Raw genomic sequence first — 20,554 nt, forward strand, 5'->3', positions numbered from 1 at the left:
TAAATTGCTAAAATCGTGAAACATTTGGATTTATTTCGTAACGTTTGTAAATGTTTGGCTTAAATCGCTAAAAAGGTGAACCGTTTGGATTTATTTTGTAACATTTGTAAACCTTTGGCTTAAATCGCTAAAAAGGTGAAACATTTGAATTTGTTTCGTAATGTTCGTAAACGTTTGCCTTAAATTGCTAAGAAGGTGAAACGTTTGGATTTGTTTCGCAATGTTTGTAAACGTTTGGCTTAAATCGCTAAAAAGGTGAAACGTTTGGATTTGTTTCGTAATGTTTCTAAACGTTTGGCTTAAATTGCTAAAAAGGTGAAACGCTTGGATTTGTTTCGTTACGTTTGTAAACGTTTGGCATAAATTGCAAAAAAGGTGAAACTCTTGGATTTGTTTCCTAATGTTTGAAAACGTTATTGTTTAAATTGCTAAAAAGGTGAGACATTTGGATTTGTTTCATAACCTTTGTAAACTTTTGGCTTAAATCACTAAAAAGGTGAAACGTTTGGATTTGTTTCTTAACGTTTATAAACGTTTGGCTTACATCGCTAAAAAGGTGAATTTTTTGGATTTGTTTTGTAACGTTTGTAAAAATTTGGCTTCAATCGCTAAAAAGGAGAAACGTTTAGATTTGTTTCGTAACGTTTGTAAACGTTTATCATAAAACACTAAAAAGGTAAAATATTTGAATTTGTTTTGTAACGTTTTAAACGTTTGGCTTAAATCGCTAAAATGGGGAAACGTTTGGATTTGTTTCGTAAAGTTTGTTAACGTTTGGCTTAAATTGCTAAAAAGGTGAAATGTTTGGTTTTATTTCGTAACGTTTGTAAACGTTCGGCTTAAATCGCTAAAAAGGTGAAACGTTTGGAATTGTTTCGTAACGTTTGTAAACGTTTGGCTTAAATTGCTAAAAAGGTCAAACGTTTGGATTTGTTTCGTAACGTTTGTAAACGTTTGGCTTAAATTGCTAAAAAGGTCAAACGCTTGGATTTGTTTTGTAACGTTTGTAAGTGTTTGGCTAAAATTACGAAAAAGGTGAAACACTTGAATTTGTTTCGGAACGTTTGTAAATGTTTGGCTTAAATTGCTAAGAAGGTGAAACTCTTGGATTTTTTTCGTAACATTTGTAAACATTTGGGTTAAATTGCTAAAAAGGTGAAACGCTTGGTTTTGTTTCGTAATGTTTGTAAGGGTTTGGCTTAATTCGCAAAAAATGTGACACGTGTGGATTTGTTTCGTAGCGTTTGTAAACGTTTGGCATAAAGCGCTAAAAAGGTAAAATGTTTGAATTTGTTTTGTAACGTTTTAAACGTTTGGCTTAAATCGCTAAAATGGGGAAACGTTTGGATTTGTTTCGTAGCATTTGTAAACGTTTGGCTTCAATTACTAAAAATGTGAAACGCTTGGATTTGTTTCGTATCGTTTGTAAATGTTTGGTATAAATCGCTAAAAAAGTGAAATGTTTGGATTTGTTTCGTAACGTTTTAAACGTTTTGCTTAAATCGCCAAAATGGGGGAACGTTTGGATATGTTTCGTAACATTTGTAAACGTTTGGCTTAAATTGCTAAAAAGGTGAAATATTTGGATTTTTCTCGTAACGTTTGTAAACGTTTGGCTTAAATTACTAATAAGGTGAAACGCTTGGATTTGTTTCGTATCGTTTGTAAACGTTTGGCTTAAATTGCTAAAAAGGTGAAACATTTGGATTTTTTTCGTAACGTTTGTAAACGTATGGCTTAAATTCCTAATAAGGTGAAACGCTTGGATTTGTTTCGTATCGTTTCTAAACGTTTGGCATACATTGCTAAAAAGGTGAAACGCTTGGTTTTGTTTCGTAACATTTGTAAACGTTTGGCTTAAATTGCTAAAAAGGTGAAATATTTGGATTTTTCTCGTAACGTTTGTAAACGTTTGGCTTAAATTGCTAAAAATGTGAAACGTTTGGATTTGTTTCGTAACGTTTGTAAACGTTTGGCTTAAATCGGTAAAAAGGTAAAATATTTGGATTTGTTTCGTAATGTTTGTAAACATTTGGCTTAATTTGCTAAAAAAGGTGAAACGTTAGGATTTGTTTCGTAACATTTTCTAAACGTTTTTGGCTTAAATTGCTAAAATCGTGAAACATTTGGATTTATTTCGTAACGTTTGTAAATGTTTGGCTTAAATCGCTAAAAAGGTGAACCGTTTGGATTTGTTTTGTAAAGTTTGTAAACCTTTGGCTTAAATCGCTAAAAAGGTGAAACATTTGAATTTGTTTCGTAATGTTCGTAAACGTTTAGCTTAAATCGCTAAGAAGGTGAAACGTTTGGATTTGTTTCGCAACGTTTGTAAACGTTTGGCTTAAATCGCTAAGAAGGTGAAACGTTTGGATTTGTTTCGTAATGTTTCTAAATGTTTGGCTTAAATTGCTAAAAAGGTGAAACGCTTGGATTTGTTTCGTTACGTTTGTAAACGTTTGGCATAAATTGCAAAAAAGGTGAAACGCTTGGATTTGTTTCCTAATGTTTGAAAACGTTTTTGTTTAAATTGCTAAAAAGGTGAGACATTTGGATTTGTTTCATAACCTTTGTAAACTTTTGGCTTAAATCACTAAAAAGGTGAAACGTTTGGATTTGTTTCTTAACGTTTATAAACGTTTGGCTTACATCGCTAAAAAGGTGAATTTTTTGGATTTGTTTTGTAACGTTTGTAAACGTTTGGCTTCAATCGCTAAAAAGGAGAAACGTTTAGATTTGTTTCGTAACGTTTGTAAACGTTTATCATAAAACACTAAAAAGGTAAAATATTTGAATTTGTTTTGTAACGTTTTAAACGTTTGGCTTAAATCGCTAAAATGGGGAAACGTTTGGATTTGTTTCGTAAAGTTTGTTAACGTTTGGCTTAAATTGCTAAAAAGGTGAAATGTTTGGTTTTATTTCGAAACGTTTGTAAACGTTCGGCTTAAATCGCTAAAAAGGTGAAACGTTTGGAATTGTTTCGTAACATTTGTAAACGTTTGGCTTAAATTGCTAAAAAGGTCAAACACTTGGATTTGTTTTGTAACGTTTGTAAATGTTTGGCTAAAATTACGAAAAAGGTGAATCACTTGAATTTGTTTCGGAACGTTTGTAAATGTTTGGCTTAAATTGCTAAGAAGGTGAAACTCTTGGATTTTTTTCGTAACATTTGTAAACATTTGGGTTTAATTGCTAAAAAGGTGAAACGCTTGGTTTTGTTTCGTAATGTTTGTAAGGGTTTGGCTTAATTCGCAAAAAATGTGACACGTGTGGATTTGTTTCGTAGCGTTTGTAAACGTTTGGCATAAAGCGCTAAAAAGGTAAAATGTTTGAATTTGTTTTGTAACGTTTTAAACGTTTGGCTTAAATCGCTAAAATGGGGAAACGTTTGGATTTGTTTCGTAACGTTTGCAAACGTTTGGCTTAAAGCGCTAAAAAGGTAAAATGTTTGAATTTGATTTGTAACGTTTTAAACTCTTTCCTTAAATCGCTAAAATGGGAAAACGTTTGGAATTGTTTCGTAGCGTTTGTAAACGTTTGGCTTAAATTGCTAAAAAGGTGAAATGTTTGGTTTTGTTTCGTAACGTTTGTAAACGTTCGGCTTAAATCGCTCAAAAGGTGAAACGTTTGGATTTGTTTCATAACTTTGCTAAATGTTTGGCTTAAATTGCTAAAAAGCTGAAACGTCTAGTTTTGTTTCGTAATGTTTGTAAATGCTTGGCTAAAATTAATAAAAAGGGGAAGCGTTTGGATTTGTTTCGTAACGTTTGGCTTAAATTTCTAAAAAGATGAAACTCTTGGATTTTTTTCGTAACGTTTGTAAACATTTTGCTTAAATTGCTAAAAAGGTGAAACGCTTGGTTTTGTTTCGTAACGTTTATACGTGTTTGGCTTAATTCGCTAAAAATGTGAAACGTGTGGATTGGTTGCGTAACGTTTTAAACATTTGGTTTTGTTTTGTAAACATTTCGCTTAAATCGCTAAAAAGGGGAAACTTTTGGATTTATTTCGTAGCATTTGTAAACGTTAGGCCTAAATTGCTAAAAAGGCGGAACGTTTGGATTTGTTTCATAACATTTCTAAAAGTTCGGCTTAAATCGCTAAAAAGGCGAAACGTTTGGATTTGTTTCGTAACGTTGGTAAACGTTTGGCTTAAATAGCTAAAAATGTGAAACGGTTGAATTTGTTTCGTAACCTCTGTAAACATTTGGCTTAAATTGCTAAAAAGGTGAAGCGCTTTGATTTGTTTCGTAATGTTTGTAAACGTTTGGCTTAAATTGCTAAAAAGGAGAAACGCTTGGATTTGTTTCGTACCGTTTGTAAACGTTTGGCTTAAATTGCTAAAAAGGGGAAACGTTTTGATTTGTTTCGTAGTGTTTATAAACGTTTGGCTTGAATCGCTAAAAAGTTGAAACGTTTTGGATTTGTTTAATACCGTTTGTTAACGTTTGGCTTAAATCGCAAAAAAGGTTGAACGTTTTGATTTGTTTCGTAATGTTTGTAAACGTTTGTCTTAAATTTTTAATAAGGTGAAACGATTGGATTTGTTTTGTAACATTTGTAAACGTTTGGCTTAAATTTCTAAAAATATGAATCGCTTGGATTTGTTTCATTACGTTTGTAAACATTTGGCTTAAATTGCTAAAAAGGTGAAACGCTTGGTTTTGTTTTGTAACATTTGTAAACGTTTGGCTTAAATTGCTAAAAATGTGGAATGTTTGGATTTGTTTCGTAACCTTTGTAAACGTTTGGCCTAAATCACTATAAAGGTGAAACATTGGGATTTGTTTCGTAGCGTTTATAAACGTTTGGATTTGTTTCGTAACGTTTGTAAATGTTTGGATTTGTTTCGTAACGTTTGTAAATGTTTGGCTTCAATCGCTAAAAATATGAAACGTTTGGATTTGTTTCATAACGTTTTAAACGTTTGGTTTAAATCGCTAAAATGGGTAAACGTTTGGATTTGTTTCGTAATGTTTGTAAACCTATGGTTTAAATCGCTAAAAAGGTGAAACGTTTAAATGTTTTGCTTATATTGCTAAAAAGGTGAACTCCTTGGATTTGTTTCATAACGTCTGTAAATGTTTGGCTTAAATTGCTAAAAAGGTGAAACGCTTGCATTTGTTTCGTAACGTTTGTAAACATTTGGTTTTATTTCGTAACGTTTGGATTTGTTTCGTAATATTTGTAAATGTTTGGCTTAAATCGCGAAAAAGGAGAAACGTTTGGGTTTGTTTCGTAACTTTTGTAAACGTTTGGCTTAAATCGCTAAAAAGGTGAAACGTTTGGATTTGCTTCGCAACGTTTATAAACGTTTGGCTTAAATTTAAAAAAGGTTAAACGCTTGGATTTGTTTCAAAATGTTTAAAAGATTTGGTTTTTTTTTGAAATGTTTGTAAATATTTGTCTTAAATAGTAAAAAGGGTGAAACGACCTTTTCTGTTTTGTAACGTTTGTAAACGTTTGGCTTAAATCGCTAAAAAGGTGAAACGTTTGGATTTGTTTCATAACGGTTGTAAACGTTTGGTTTAAATCGCTAAAAAGGGGAAACGCTTGGATTTTTTTCGTAACGTTTGTAAACGTTTTTCTTAAATCGCTAAAAAGGTGAAACCTATGGATTTGTTTCGTACCGTTTGTAAACGATTGGCTGAAATCGCTAAAAAGGTGAAACGTTTGGATTTGTTTTGTAACGTTTGTAAATATTTGGCTGAAATTGCTAAAAAAAGGTCAAACGCTTGGTTTTGTTTCGTAACTTTTGTAAACGTTTGGCTTAAATTGCTTAATATGGAAAACGTTTGGATTTGTTTCGTAACGTTTGTAAACATTTAGCTTAAATTGCTAAAAAGGGGAAATGCTTGGATTTGTTTCGTAAACATTTGGATTTAAATTGATAAAAAGGTGAAATGCTTGGATTTGTTTCGTAAAGTTTGTAAATGTTTGGCTTAAATCGCTAAAAATGTGAAACGCTTGGATTTGTTTTGTTACGTTTGTAAACGTTTGGCTTAAATCGCTAAAAAGATTAAATGTTTGGATTTGTATCGTAACGTTTTTAAATGTTTGGCTTAAATTTCTAAAAAGATGAAACGCTTGGATTTGTTTAGTAACGTTTGTAAACATTTGGCTTAAATTGCTAAAAAGGTGAAACGCTTGGATTTAATTAGTAACGTTTGTAAACGTTTGGCTTAAATCGTAAAAAATGTGAAACGTTTGAATTTGTTTCGTAGCATTTTAAATGTTTGGTTTTGTTTCGTAACGTTTGCGAATGTTTGGCTTAAATCGCTAAAAAGGTGAAACGTTTGGATTTGTTTCGTAGCTTTTGTAAACGTTTGGCTTAAATCGCTAAAAAAGTAAAACGTTTGGATTTGTTTCGTACCCTTTGTAAACGCTTGGGTTAAATCGCTAAAAAGGTGAAATGTTTGGATTTGTTTCGTATCGTTTGTAAAGGTTTGGCTTAAATCGCTAACAAGATGAAACGTTTGGATTTGTTTCTTAACCTCTGTAAATGGTTGGCTTAAATTGCAAAAAAGTTGAAACACTTTTATTTGTTTCGTAACTTTTGTAAACGTTTGTCTTAAATTGCTAAAAAGGAGAAACGCTTGGTTTTGTTCCGTAACGTTTGGCTTAAATCACTAAAAAGGTGAAACGTTTGGATTTGTTTCGTAACGTTTGCGAACGTTTGGCTTAAATCGCTAAAAAGGTGAAACATTTGGATTTGTTTCGTAACGTTTTTAAACGTTTGGCTAAAATCGCTAAAAAGGTGAAACGTTTGGATTTGTTTCGTAGCGTTTATAAACGTTTGGTTTAAATCGCTAAAAAGGTGAAACATTTTGATTTGTTTCGTATCGTTTGCAAATGTTTGGCTTAAATCGCTAAAAAGGTGAAACGTTTGGATTTTTTTCGTAACTTTTGTAAACGTTTGGCTTAAATCGCTTAAACGGTGAAACGTTTGGATTTGTTTCGGAACTTTTGTAAACGTTTGGCTTAAATCGCTAAAACGGTGAAACATTTGGATTTGTTTCGCAACGTTTATAAACGTTTGGCTTAAATTGCTATAAAGGTGAAACGCTTGGATTTATTTCATAACGTTTTATACATTTTGTTTTGTTTCGAAATGTTAGTAAACGTTTGTCTTAAATTGTAAAAAAGGTGAAACATCCTTTTTTGTTTCATAACATTTGTAAACGTTTGGCTTAAATCGCTAAAAAGGTGAAATGTTTGGATTTGTTTCGAAACGTTTGTAAACGTTTGGCTTAAATCGCTAAAAAGGTGAAACGCTTGGATTATTTTCGTAACGTTTGTAAACTTTTGGCTTAAATCGCTAAAAAGGTGAAACGTTTGGATTTGTTTCGCAATGTATGTAAACGTTTGGCTTAAATTGCTTAAAAGGGGAAACGTTTCGATTTGTTTCGTAACGTCTGTAAACGTTTGGCTTAATTTGCTAAAAAGGAGAAACGTTTGGTTTTGTTTCGTATTGTGTGTAAACGTTTGGCTTAAATCACTAAAAAGGTGAAAGGCTTGGATTTGTTTCGTAATGTTTGTAAACGTTTGTTTTAAATTGCTAAAATGGTGAAATGTTTGGATTTGTTTCGTAACGTTAATAAACGTTTGGCTTAAATTGCTAAATAGGGTTTCGTAACGTTTTTAGCATTTGGATTAGATTCGTAACGTTTGTAAACGTTTGGCTTAAATCGCTAAAAAGGTGAAACATTTGGATTTGTTTCGTAACGTTTGTAAACGTTTGGCTTAATTCGCTAAAAAGGTGAAACGTTTGGCTTATATCGCTAAAAAAGGTGAAAAATTTGGATTTGTTTCGTAACGTTTGTAAACGTTTGGCTTAAATCACTAAAGATGTGAAACATTTGGATTTCAATTGCTAAAAAGGTGAAACGTTAGTATTTGCTTCGTAACATTTGTAAACGTTTGGCTTAAATCAATAAGAAGGTGAAGCGTTTGGATTTGTTTTGTAACGTTTGAAGACGTTTGGCTTAAGTCGCTAAAAAGGTGAAACATTTGGTTTTGTTTCGTAACTTTTGTAAACGTTTGGCTTATATTGCTAAAAAGGCGAAAAGCTTGGATTTGTTTCGTAGCGTTTGTAAACATTTGGCTGAAATCGCTAAAAAGGCGATACATTTGGATTTGTTTCGTAGCGTTTGTAAACGTTCGACTTATATAGCTAAGAAGGTGAAACGTTTGTTTTTGTTTCGTAGCGTTTGTAAACGTTCATCTTAAATAGATAAAAAGATAAAATGTTTAGTTTTATTTCATAACATTTGTAAACGTTCGGCTTAAATCTCTAACAAGGGGAAACGTTTTGATTTTTTCCGAAACGTTTGTAAATGTTTGGTAACGTTTCGGAAACGATTAGTTTTGTTTCGTAATGTTTGTAAACGTTTGGCTTAAATCGCTATATATGCGAAACGTTTGGATTTGTTTGGTAACCTCTTAAACGTTTGGTTTGGTTTCATAACGATTGTAAACGTTTGGCTGAAATCGCTAAAAAGGCGAAACGTTTGGATTTGTTTCGTAACGTTTGTAAACATTTGGCTTAAATCGCTAAAAAGGTGAAACGCTTGGATTTGTTACGTAAAGTTTGTAAACGTTTGGCTTAAATCGCTAAAATGGAAAAACGTTTGGATTTGTTTCGTAACGTTTGTAAACGTTTGGCTTAAATCGCTAAAAAGTGAAACTTTTTGATTTGTTTCGTAACGTTTTAAATGTTTGTCTTAAATCACTAAAAAGGTGAAACGTTTGGATTCAATCGCTAAAAAGGTGAAACGTTTGGATTTGCTTTGTAACATTTTTAAACGTTTGGCTTCAACCGCTACTAAGGTGAAACGTTTGAATTTGTTTCGTAACGTTGTAAACGTTTGGCTGAAATTGCTTAAAAGGTGAAATGTTTTGATTTGTTTCGTAACGTTTTAAAGGTTTGGCTTAAATAACTAAAAAGGTGAAACAGATTTGTTTCGTAACGTTTGTAAACATTTGGCTTAAACTGCGGAAAAGGTGAAACGCTTGGATTTGTTTCGTAACGTTTGTAAACGTTTGGCTTTGTTTCGTATCGTGTGTAAACGTTTGGCTTCAATCGCTAAAAATGTGAAATGTTTGGATTTGTTTCGTAATGTTTGGCTTATATTTTTAAAAAGGTGAAACGCTTGGATTTGTTTCGTAACATTTGTAAATGTTTAGCTTAAAATGCTAAAAAGGTGAAACGCTTGGATTTATTTCGTAATGTTTGTAAACGTTTGGCTTAAATTGCTAAAAAAGGTGAAACGTTTGGATTTGTTTCGCAACATTTGTAAACGTTTGTCTTAAATTGCTTAAAAGGGAAAACATTTGAATTCTTTTCGTAACGTTTTAAATATTTGGCTTAAATCGCTAAAATGGGGAAACGGTTGAATTTATTTCGTAACGTTTGTAATCGTTTGGCTTAAATTGCTAAAAAGGTGAAACGCTTTGCTTTTTATCGTAATGTTTGTAAACTTTTGGCTTTGTTTAGCAATGTTTGTAAACGTTTGGCTTATATCGCTAAAATGGGGAAACAGTTGGATTTGTTTCGTATTGTTTATATAAGTTTGGCTTAAATCACTAAAAAGATGAAACGCTTGGATTTGTTACGTAAAGTTTGTAAACGTTTGGCTTAAATCGCTAAAATGGAAAAACGTTTGGATTTGTTTCGTAACGTTTGTAAACGTTTGGCTTATACCGCTAAAAAGGTGAAACGTTTGGATTTGTTTCGTAACGTTTGTAAACGTTTAGCTTAAATTTCTAAAAAGGTGAAACGTTTGGATTTGTTTCATAACATTTGTAAACGTTTGGCTTAAATAGCTAAAAAGGGGAAACATTTGAATTTGTTTCGTAACATTTGTAAACGTTTGGCTTAAATCGCTAAAATGGGGAAACGTTTGGATGTGTTTTGTAACGTTGTGAGCGGAGCGGGGTTTTGGGGCCGCTCGCCCAAGGCTTATGGCTGACTTCTCGATCTGGAAATGGTTTGAAAAATGGAGTCGCCACCTAGTTCAACTAGTAAATGCCTTTTAACCGACTGGATAGCCTTACTCGCCTCCGGTAAGACTATCGTGCATCGGACGAAAGACAATGGTTCGTGGACCTCCCCGAGTCTCATGTGCTTGGCTTATCTGTTACCAGCTTTATTTTCTGTACATATTCGTTTTATATCTCATCTCAACAGTATATGCAGTTCACATGATATGAAAGTTGTAAATAAACAGTGATGAAAGCAGTAAACACGTTTGACGCGCATATGACTCGATCTGGACTGGCATTTGAGGCAAGTAGCAGCTACTCCTAAGCATACATCTAACCTTAGAGGTTTTTAACAAATAGCATAAGTCTGGCTGGTCTGGGTATTTTACATGCACAAATCCTAAAACTGGATGTATAAGTGTGATTGATTGATTTTATTAGGTGAGTCTTGAAAACCCTATAAAACCGTTACTACATTTTTATATTAATCCTATGATGTCTAGATGATAGGCTGGATTTGCATTAATGGGCCAATTTTAAGTGATTAGTCCTTTAACCGGTTCATTATTGATTTAGATGCTTTTGGAAAGCAGTAAACAGTGCTAGCATGCTCATGGGAAGTTGGATATACATACAAGATTAGAAATACTTTTGAACCTCGTTGACTTTGAGTTCCTGGCACTCACGTGGGTTTTGACCATCGGTATGGTCAGAATTGGCTTTCGGTCAGATCACGAGAGTTGTGCGTCTCATCGATCCGATTCTACTGGTTTGATCCGGAGTCGATTCCGAGTTTGGGTTAGCCCGGAATCAGCTCTAGAAGTTGCTGGTTTGCTAGGCCTTGGACTCGTGGGTCCGGTTGGCGGGGCAGATTACTATAGCGTGCTTGGAGGCCCTAAAGACATCGGGTTAAGCCCATTTACTATTACAAACAGGTCCTACAACTAAAACAATATTTTTGGAATCAAAATGAGCCTAATTCGGAGTCCGGATGAGCCCGAAAACGCGTTTGGAAGTTTTTATCGAAGTCTGGAAGATCTGGGAAACAATCCTTGGGGAGCTGAGGGAGGAAGAACACGGCGCCGGTTCATGGTGCTGGCGCCGGCAGTATGACATGGCGGCACCGCCGGTTTGTTGTGGTAGCGCCGCCGGCGGTTCGTCGGCAGTTTCTGGGTCGTTTTTGTTTTGCTTCGTTCTCACTCGTTTTAACTCCGTTTTTCATGCAAAAGTAGTCAAAACAGCATAACATCGAATAAGGAATCCAAAAAACACATAATCCAAGTGTTTTAAGCTCATCTATACGAATTTATTTTCTGGGCAGCAACTATTTTTAGGGTTTTCTTAAGGCAAAATCAACTAAAATCTACCTACAACATGCATTCTAAGGTATTCAATTGATTTTTTTTTGGTTCTAAGAATTTAAAAACAGCTAATTATAGTGATTAACATGCTTTTTCATTGAATTTTATGGTGATTAAGAAAACATTGAATTAATTGATTAAAGCTACTTTAATGGCAAAATTAACAAATAACCTAAACATGCAACCTAAACACATTTACAACAATTATGGCAATCATATATGCAATATTTATGGCAAAATCAAAGGAATTTAATGAGGGTCCTCAGAAGTACCGTTCTGAGTCCTTGGCTCGTTTGCTGGCGAAGTGGATGCGGAATCCAGCTTCGAATCTGTGCAAGGCTTGTGTTCTTGGAGAATCAAAGCGTATTAGGTGTTTTCAGGACAGGATTTTTTGTGTGTGTGTGTGTGTGTGTGTGATTTTCGGATTGCCTATTCTAGGGTGGTGGCCGAATTTTCTGTCTGTCTGTCTAGGGTTTTTGTGCCACCCTCTTGCCAGGCTGGCTTATGGCTGTATTTATATTGGTTAATTAGGTCTAGGGTTAGCATATGTGTATTTACAGGTTCGTCCTAGCTAGAGTTTGGTTAACAGTTGAAGAAGTGTTAAGTGATAAGTCTATATGTATTTAGGATTAGGTTTTAATTATTTAATTAGGATTTTATTTATTTAATTCGTATTTACACTTGGTGGCTAATTAAAAAGTTTCTAAAAGTCTATTTTGGTTCCTAAAAATATCAAAAAAGGCTACTAAGGTCCTATGGGTTTGGTTAAGGTCAATTCCAGTCCGTCAAACTTGCAAATTGGCCCATAAACTTCTAAGATATGGAAATTAGTTCAATTTCTAGACTTAGATTACAATCTTTTTGGATTTTTATGGGCTATTCACGCCAAATTACATTTTAATCCTCCAAGTTTACAGCTGTGCACAGATTACGCATGCTTAGATTCCAGCAAGCAAATCAAAAGCTCGTCACCCTGACAGATTTCTCTGGAAATCATCATCGGACGCTTCAGTTCCTTATCACTTTTTACCTGTCCGAAATATAGGTGTCTACAGTTTGCCCCCTCCTTAACGAGAATTGACGAAGTAGGTCATTTTTGTTAAAGACGAAACTTGCTCTTTGACGAGCGACAACGATACTGTCCACCATCGGAGGCCCTCGCTCGCTTGGTGGTATGGTAATGCCCTAGCCTGAGCATTACCCGCTGTGGTGATGACTCTGGCCTCATGCACCTCATGTTCTGGCCTACTCCGCATCCGGCTGAGAGTGGTTTTCTCAGCTGCCGTTGAGCCCGGGCTGCCTGAGTGTGTGCTCCGTGGAATGGAGCTATGAACACTCGGCCGTCCCGAGAGTAGTTCGATGGCTTGAACCCTGGTAATTGTCCTGTCCGAGGCTTTCTTATAGACAGATAGGATCCCTTGGCCGTCACAAAGGCCACCTATATTACATAGGTGTCTGGATTCCGTTAATTATTCCACGCTTAACGGATGTTGGTGTCTTTCTACCAGGCTTCGGTGTCTTTCTACCGTATGCTGACATTTTTCGTCAGGCTTTGGCGTCTTTCTGCCATTTATGGTGTCTTTATACCATGTTTCGGTGTTTCTCTACCGTATTTAAGCGTCTTTATGCCATCTGGGGAGTCTGGCTCTTTTGGATCCCGTCTTCTGGGTAACTCTTCGGGCTTGTTCTAAAGGCTTTTTCTGAAGGCTCGGGGTCTTGTCTGAAGGCTCTGGGACTTGTCTGAAGGCTTGGGGTCTGTCTGAATGCTCTAGATCTTTTTCTGAAGGCTCTGGGACTTGTCTGAAGGCTCGGGGTCTGCTCTGTCTGTATTTTTATTTGTCTGTTTTCAGGGTTGTCAGTCATTCTTGGCTGTTCCTCCTCTGGGGTGTCTGTATCTGTTTCGTCTGTTCATCCTCTGGGATGTCCGTATCTATTTCGTCTGTTCATCCTTGGGGTGTCGGTATTTTTCTGGCTATTCCTCCTCTGGGGTACCTGTATTTTGCTGGCTGTTCCGTCTTCTGGCCTTGTATCCTTAGAGGTATCTTTCTGGAATATCCTCAAAGGATGTGATTTTTTCGTCTTGTAGTGGCTTGTGCCTTAAAAGAGAGTCATCCCCTCATTTCTCATTTCATATTCTTTTTCTTCTTTCCCTATTCTCTGAATTTGAGCATTTGAGCTATGGCACCACCATGGACTTTTAGGGAACCGTGCATCGATCTTGACCGCCGGGCTGACCGGCATGCTGCTTTACTGGAGGCGGATGAGGAGGTTCCGCTCTTGTTGCATTTGGAGGGGCACTTATGTGCCAAGGCCCATCGCGAGGTGCGTTTTTCATCATTTTTGGCTTGTAGATAGACCTTTTATTGTATGTATGTCTGTAATACGTCCGTAATATTGTCGAAACTTCATCGAAAATGGGCACAGTCCCAAAAATTCATCCCTGAGAGAGGGAGAAGTGGCGGTGGCGCCAGGTTATAGCGGCGCCGCCGCCACTATGTACCGGCGGTACCGCCAGGATAAGGTGGCGCCGCCGCTAGTGACACTGACGCCTTGATGATGGCGCCAGTGCCTCTGTTGCACGCGACTCCCTGCGCGTTTTTTTAGCTATTCTGGTTCGATTTATGATTATTCTGACCCTGTTTTTTGATATTTTGTGCTTTCAGGAGCGAGACGTATTCCATACGTTAGGGAACTTTGTGGATGCGCATATATGGTACGATGCTTTGCCTGCTGCTGTTCGTTCTCGGGTAGATGCTACGGGTTTTGGCCGTCTTGCTAGCGGTCTGTTTACTGCGACGATGATCTGCGACAGCGTTTCTCTGCGTGCGTTGATGGGGCAGTGGATGGATGCTACCCACACTTTTCATTTACCGGTTGGGGAGTTGACAGTGACTCCTTTGGAATTTTTGCTGATTACTGGGATTTCTTTTGGAGGTGGGCCTGTGCCTTCCGACGGTGGTTTGGGATTCTATCCTCAGAGGGATGCGTACATCTTCGAGATGCTGGGTTTTATTCCGGAGATGAAGGGTCGTAGTCTTCGGTACCCTGAGTTGTATGACTGTTACAAGGAAAGCTTTCCCCGGACTAGCAACGAGGTTGATCTGATTGCCAGGGCTTTTATTTGTTATCTGTTGGGGTCTACTCTGTTCTGTAGTTCAGGTGCGACTCTGCCTCTCTTCATGTTGCCAGCCTTAGAGGATTTAGACGTGGTTTGTTCGTATGACTGGGGATCTGCTGCCTTGGGTTATCTTTATACCAGCATGGACAAAGTGGTCCGTGGGGGATCCCGTCTTTTTGGGATGTGGCCTGCTGTACACGTGAATTGTTTTATTGTTTTTAACAGCATCGTGCTTTTGATTTGGTCATCTCAGTTGGTCTTATTCTATTTTTCAGATCTGGGCCATCCAGATGGGCCTTCTAACTGGCTTTGGTGTTCTCCCGGGGTTAGGGTACCCTATGCTGAGATTCTGGGACTTTTCTCGTACTTTGACGCATAGCCAGGGAGCTAAATGTAGCCGGCTGATCGAGCTGGCGTGGACTGATGTGAGTATCCAATTTTTGCACTACTCTGGGTATCTTTTGCAGTGATGACCATCGTTCTACTGATTGCAGATGGATGCTTCCTGGAACACTCCTCCCGGAGTTCGTTGGCCTCGGTGGGTACAGGGTGCTGTAGCGAGATCGGTCCTGCGTTATTTGATGCATGGCCTGAGTTGTAGGTCCTGGTTTCTAGGGGAGCGTGTTCTCCATTGGTGGCGTGGCCCACGCGTTCGTATGATCCCGGTTGGACATCCTTCGTCGATGTTGCGCGGCAGGGACGTTGTATCGCCTGCGCTTCGACTGGACTTGAGGGGCTACACTGCTATTGATTTGGTATTTGTTCCTCAGCTGAGCTATCTGGATGATTTCGCAAGGCATCGTCTTCTGGTGAGGCTTCTGTTGGATGAAGTACCCGTTGTTCAGGTTCAGCAGGCGGCTGCAGGGCCACATGTATGTGTCATTCTTCTGGTTTTTTCTGTATCTGAGTTTTTCCGCCTTCTTGAGTTCTCTCTTTGGTATTCTCTCAGGGAGTTTCTAGACGTGGGTCTCGTTCTGTCCGTGCTAGGGTAGACGGTCCAGGGTCTCCTAGTCGGGTCCCATCTGGTAGGTGAGCTGGTGCTGGTGACATAGTCTCTGGTTCTTTGAGTCAGATGCCGGAGAGATCTGCGCGTTACGGTGGCGTGCGTGGGCCTGTCCAGGACTCTGTTCCTCTGCGCTATATGACGCATTGTTTTGCGCCTGCTAACTGTACCCATGTGAGTATTTCGCTTTTGTTTTCTTTCATTTTGAGGGCCCGTTTTCCCTGTAAGACTGAGCGTCTTCTGCTGGTTTTCAGGTGCCGGTGTCTGACGTGGTTCAGTTTGCCGATGCTGCTTACTACTGGCGTGATCTCTTGTGCACTGTTTCTGCACAGATGAGGGTAAAAACAAATATGCAATATTTATATCCTATATGTATGCATGTATGCAATCCTATAGCCTTGACTTCTCTCTGGTTTCTTCAGTAGTTGTGCATTGATGATCTGGAGGAGCAAGTATGTTTGATAGGGCTGGGTCCGGCTGACAGCGACATCCCTCCTGGGTTCCCTGGCGGAGGTGGACTTCGTGCTGGTGATCGTGGGCGTGGAGACCGTGGTAGGCGAGGATCTGACATCCGGGGCGGTCGTGGAGACTTCGCTTCGTCTTCTGGTGGCGAGCAGTCTGGGCGTCGTTCTGGTGACTCGCTTTCTGGGAGCCATTACGGAGACTCGGAGACCTTTGAGCAGGATTTGGACTCTGATAGTTAGGCTTGTATTATATGTTTATCGTGTTTTGAACTTTTTCTCTTTTTTTTATTGATGATTGTGTAGGCTGTCACAATATTTTGTACATTCAGCGTTCTGGACGCTTTATGCTCATAGCTTTGTTTTGCTTGCCATGTTTGTGTTAGCCTTTTCTAGCCTCTCTGTTTCTGTTTCTGATTTCTGACTGGTGGAGACCTGATGCCCCCGATTCTCTGGCTGGTGGAGACCTGATGCCCCTGGTTTCTCTTGCTGGTGGAGACCTGATGCCCCCCGGTTCCTCTGGTGATGGAGACCTGATGTCCACGTCCCTCTGGCTGGTAGAGACTTGATGCCTCCGGTTATGCTACTGATGCAGACTTGATGCGTCTGTTCCTCTGGCTAGTTGGAGACCTGATACCCCTGTTCCTCTGGCTGGTGGAGACCTGATGCCCCCGGTTCTTCTTCTGGTGGAGACCTGATGCCCCTGTTCCTCTTGCTGGTTGAAGAGATGATGCCCCCGTCTCTCTGCTACTAGTGGAGACCTGATGATCCCGTTTCTGCTACTGATGGAGACCTGATGCCTCCGTTCCTCTGGCTGGTTGGAGACCTGATGCCCCTGTTCCTCTGGCTGATGGAGACCTGATGCCCCCGGTTCTTCTACTGGTGTAACCTGATGCCCCTGTTTCTTTTGCTGGTTGAGACTTGATGCCCCCGGTTTTACTGCTGGTGGAGACCTGATGCCCCCGGTTCTTTGAGGTTGGTGCCCGTATTTTCTGGGCAACGTAACGCTGGCGTTTGTGGTTTCTGGCTGATGGGGACCTTAAATCTCCCAAATCTCTGGATGAGGAATTCTGTTCCTTTTGTGTGATTGTGGAAGTATTCTACTTCTCTATTCGAGGACTTTGATGCCCCCTGCTATTAGATTTTCGTCTCTGGGTAGCGGAAGCGTGTCGCTTGTTCTGTAATTCATCTACAGGTAGAGGTTTGTGAGGGTTATGGTGGTCCATGCTGGTCGGTTTTTGTCTTCGGGTGTTGTAGGCGTGGTGCCTATTTTGGGTATTTCTTATGGGCCTGGGACTGGGCCTGGCGCTTGTGGTTTTGGGGCTGATCTTTGAAGGTAGAGTTCTGGCAGTTGCTGTTTCTTGTGTTTCTGGAGCTGATCCTTGAAGGTAGCGGTCTGACGACTGTTGTTTCTTGTGTTTCTAGAGTCGAATTTTGCGAAAATTGGTCCTATTTTCTGCTTGCTTGTGTTGCTGGAGTCCAATTTTGCGAAAATTGGCCCTATTTTCTATTGTCTTGTAGAGTGATTTTTGATGTATCGTACTTTGTGTTGCCCCCTCATCGGAGCGTTCAGTTTTCTGTTCCAGGGAAACTGGATGTTTTGATGAATAATCTGGTCTTCGGCTGGGCTCACTCCGGGTGGATGCTATTTGTTCTGGAAAAATATGTTTGTTTCTATGACAGTTATTGCGCATTTCAACATTTTTCTTTGCGCGACTGTGAATGCATGAGGAAATTTTGAATTTTTTGAAAAGTTTTTGAGATTTTTTTTTGTTCCATTGTCTCAAAGATTTATGCTGTGGGGGATTCATGATCCTCTGTCTTTCCTTTCTAGGAACATGCGCTAGACAATGATTTCGAATATGCATATATTATAAAAGATCTATTAAACCGGTCCATTCAATAGTCGGTACAATTGAGATATTTCATGTTTCAAGCAGTTTACCCCTGTTATCAATCGGTTCTTGGGGATTTTCGGGATTGACTATTTTATATATGAGTGCTCTACTCGATCGTAGCCGATGATCCGTGAAGGACTTCTAGTGAAGTGATGCGGTTCACTACTTAGACCGTCCCGCTCCAAGATAGGATGCTGGGCGGTGGCTTTTCTCTCTTTTTTATTATGTTTTGTCCTATCCGGGCTAGATGATCCGTTTTAGCGTGTGCCTCCCCTTCGTAGAACTTTTTGTGGCCAAGTCTTTTTAGCCAATGGACCGGGATCCACTAGCAGGCCTCTATCCTTTTTGAGACAGTTCGATCAACTCATATTTTCTCAGGGGTATTGTCCTATTGAAATGGGATTATCTCTGGAAGTGTTCATTTCCTTCTACCGGTTATTGAATGGATCGATGAAATAGCTCGATTTTATCATATGCATGCAAATTGAAACAATTGAAAATAGCATGCCCATCAGGTAAGACATCATATGAATGAGCAAATCTGGTATCATCATTGACTCTGGAATATAAAGAAATTGAATTAAAAACAAAGCAAATTGTTCAAAATATCCGAATGCGAAAAATAGAAACTAAGCTACTAGACAATTGGATAGTTCAGGAGAACAGATCTTCAAATGCTCCGAACATGGGTGGAGCTACCACTTCTGTCTCACTGGTTGTGTCATGGATATTGAGGTCCATTTAGCCTGTAGAAACTGGAGTTTTCTTGCTTCAAATATTCATATTCTTCTCTCTTGACCTGTGAGTTGGTCAATTCTCTGGCCCTTTTGCCTCACAGTAAGCTTGTCGCGCCGTTTTTGTGTAGGGAGACCCAGACTTTGTAATACTCGTTTGCGATGTCATTACGGTTAGTGATCACATTCCTTTCTATACGCCTTTCTAGCCAGCAAACTATAAGCTTCTTCAGAAATTCTTGGCACAGCGGTATTCCGGAAAAGGGGGACGGATATTCTACAATTTCTTGCTTCATCCCATATTGTCGACATAGGCGGGCTGGTTCATAGCACGATACTGCGAGTAAACCTTGTAGATGGACACATCCAGCATAGACTTCTGTGACGACGTGGCTGATTTTCCACCAAGGGCACCTCCAGCGGATATCTGCTTCGGTGATTGTTTCGAGCCAGGTGTTCCAGTTGTCCGGCTTGCGTATGACTACTCGATGTCTTGCTAAATTCTTCGGCATATAGAGCATTGGATTACCAGGTGGCACTATCATTTGTAGCCTTTCTTGCAGCCAGATTTGCAAGAGAAGAAGACTCCCTGAAAGTGTCTTAGTAATTTGGAAATTGTCCAAGCCAGCTAGTGTTTCACCTAATATCACTGGGAGAGGGGTGGCCCCTTTTCTGCTTGTTCCGTTATGTGTACGATTCTGATATCGGCATGTCCCTTGATTGAGCAAAGTAAGTATTGGGCGTAAAGGCAGAATCTGATTACCCTAGTCCTACTATTACTGGCTTTGTCCATCTTTTCAGCCATAGTTATGATTGAAGGGACGTGAATATGGTCCCCTTCTCTTAACGTCGCTAGCTTACCAAGCGGGAGTGAGAACCAAGGTGTGAGTCCTCTCACTTCTGGGTAGCCTGTGGTGGGTAAGGCGAAATCTCGGGTAACGCCCCTATCTCCCCCGAGGATTGCCTCAAATGCTTCGAGAAGTGGGCAGATCTCGACATTGTGTAACCTAAACACATGAGTTTTTGGATCCCAGAAATTAGCTGCGGCATGGAGGAATTCTTGATTTGCTCTGAGGTGGAACATGAATCGGAGGTTCTCCAGGTGGAATTTGCTCATTTCTGCCCATTCAGCTGCAGATAGGCTTTTCAGGAGTGGTAGCATGTGTCTTCGCCCTTTTTCTACCTCTATGTCCCCATTCCTCTTTCCTGCCTGACGTTGTCCTTTGCTTAGGACATTGGTGAGCCAATTCTGTTCGTCAGGGTCTTGTTTTATGATTCCCTCCTCAAATCGGACAAGTATCACTTGTCGTCCCTATCGAGCGTCTGGTTCGCTCACTTGACTGGTTCCAGGACGACTCTGGGGGTTCATGCAGGCCATGATCCATTCCTTCATTTCATCCGTCTGCTTTTTGACTGAGTCGATGACTTCCCCTTTCATCTGGTTGAGCTGGCCTTGAGTGACAGGGGTCCCTGTGTTCATTTCAGAGGGGTTCCTGTGTTCATTTCAGACATGTTGATCGAGCTAGCTGATCGAGAGAATATGCTGGAGGTGCTTCCAGAACCGGAGTTGCTGAATCGGTCGCAGATTAACTTGGATTGCTGAGAGGCGTCGTCGGTGACTTGGGAGGGCTCTCAGGTCTGAAGAGTCTTCCTGATTGCCTTTGCTAGAGAGCAGCAGGGCGAGTAATTCTGGTGGCTGCATGCACAAGGGGTTAGTATGTGATATTTCTATGATGCTGGATGCATGAGATGCATGATATGCAGATGAATGAGATGCAGGGTTAGTTTTGAACACATAGCACATAGCAAGTTTAGCACATAGAACAGTTTGATATCACAGAGACACGTTGTTCCTTCCAACCTTATTTATCCCACACACGCATTTTGGGTGAGGTTTATTCCTAGGTGATTTGATCTGGACCTTCACATCGCAATGCAAGAGTCGGCGTTCCTGCAGAAAAAGCTCTCTTCTAGCAATTCTAAAGCAGATAGACAGAA

The sequence above is a fragment of the Mercurialis annua genome, linkage group LG2 (assembly GCF_937616625.2).
Source record: "Mercurialis annua linkage group LG2, ddMerAnnu1.2, whole genome shotgun sequence".
Taxonomy (NCBI): Eukaryota; Viridiplantae; Streptophyta; class Magnoliopsida; order Malpighiales; family Euphorbiaceae; genus Mercurialis; species Mercurialis annua.